The sequence below is a fragment of the Acyrthosiphon pisum genome, chromosome A1 (assembly GCF_005508785.2).
Source record: "Acyrthosiphon pisum isolate AL4f chromosome A1, pea_aphid_22Mar2018_4r6ur, whole genome shotgun sequence".
Classification (NCBI taxonomy): domain Eukaryota; kingdom Metazoa; phylum Arthropoda; class Insecta; order Hemiptera; family Aphididae; genus Acyrthosiphon; species Acyrthosiphon pisum.
This window is the reverse complement of record NC_042494.1, coordinates 133,298,404-133,300,159: the sequence shown is the minus strand read 5'-3', so window position 1 is coordinate 133,300,159 and position 1,756 is coordinate 133,298,404.

Here is a 1,756-nt window from a genome sequence, read left to right as displayed (position 1 = left end):
CTCCGCTCATCTAATCTTTGAATATTTATAACTCATAAACTTCCCGTCCCAAATTTGATTTTCATGTATCAAAATATTAAGAAAAATATTCTGCTTTGGAAAATAAAACTAAAACCCTATGTTGTCATTCAAAAAAATAAAAAACTTAAAAAATTATAAGGATAAAAAAATATTTAAAAATATCATTTTTTAAGAAAAACGTTGTTTTATAAGCGACTTGAAACTATGTAAAAAAATATTTTCAAAAAAATTTATACTTTTTGAAATAATGAGTGTTCTATGATAAAATAATCACCCAGTATATTTGTTTTCAAACATGTAATATTAGTATATGAATATTCTTTTTAAACAATAATTTTTGTTTGCACCTAGCGGATACATTTTGGATAATGCTAATATTTTATTTTTTCCATCGTTTATTATATTTACAAATGCGTGGGTGGTTTTATAAAAAAAAAATATGGTCATTATGAGTGCTTAAAATTGAGTTTTATTTTTGTAGAAACTATAACAGATTATAATTAATACGAATTTTGACTATTTAAAAGTTAAAATATAAAGACCAATAGTATAAAAAATATGAGAAGACACGAACTTATAAAATAAGATTTGAAAATGTCGTGTCAATCCATAATTTTTAATTTAATAATAATTCATTCGAGAAGATAGTGTTAATAGGTTACTTAAAATAATTATGAAACCTAATGGAATTAGCTAATAAAAATTGCGAAGACATTAGTGTTACAATTTTAAATTAATGATAAATCGCTGTATTAAGTAGTATTATTTATTATAAAGCTTGATTTAGTTAACTTAGTATATGTTAGTTTTTTATCTATTATTATTAGATGCATATATTGGATAACTTTGTAACGTTATAAAATTATACGTTAAAGGCAAAGGTTATTTATACAAGAAATTAATAGATATTATTTTATTTATAACATATTTTTATTATTACTGACAGTGCATTTATGCGGCGTTGGTTAAGTAATATGCTTAACTATTTTAAAACAACATATTCTATAAATGGGTCAACGCTAATAGTTATATTACGTTTGGAAGAATTGAGGTTATGATTATTTGAAAATTATAGTAATTAATATTAATCTATCAACATTTTATTGTAAAAAACATTGTCTGAATATAATTTAGTAGGTTCTAGATTAAACATTACATCTATTAAATATATTACATATATTTTATAGTTATTCAAACCATTTTTAAGGACTATAGGTATTAATTATTATTCTTAGATTGATATATTTTGATAACTCATAAATTACTCGTTAGAATTTTGATTTAGTTACATAAACATTTTCAAAAAAAATAATCTTTTTATAATTTACTGTAAAATAAGATTGGCACTTTTTGAAAATAATAATTTGTATCCCTACAGAATTACTTTAAACGGCGTAAAATATTTGAAAATTTCATTCTTAAGTAAGTACTATACTTAAAAATTCCTTTAATCAAAAAATTGTCTGAAAAAATTGTGCTGAGGAAAATTGGTTCATCACCAAGGGTTGTTAGTACATATACATGGTATATCTGGAATTTATGAAATTTTCAAATGTAATTTCAGTGCAAAATTACCAAGCGCTTCAGATATACATAATATTATATTGATCTACCTAGTTATATTACGGTTAGTAATTTCAAGTTTTTTTTTTTAATACTTAAGTCAGAGACGTATATAGTGATAATAATATGCCTTTACTTTGATGTTTATATTACATTCTCTAATTATTTATGA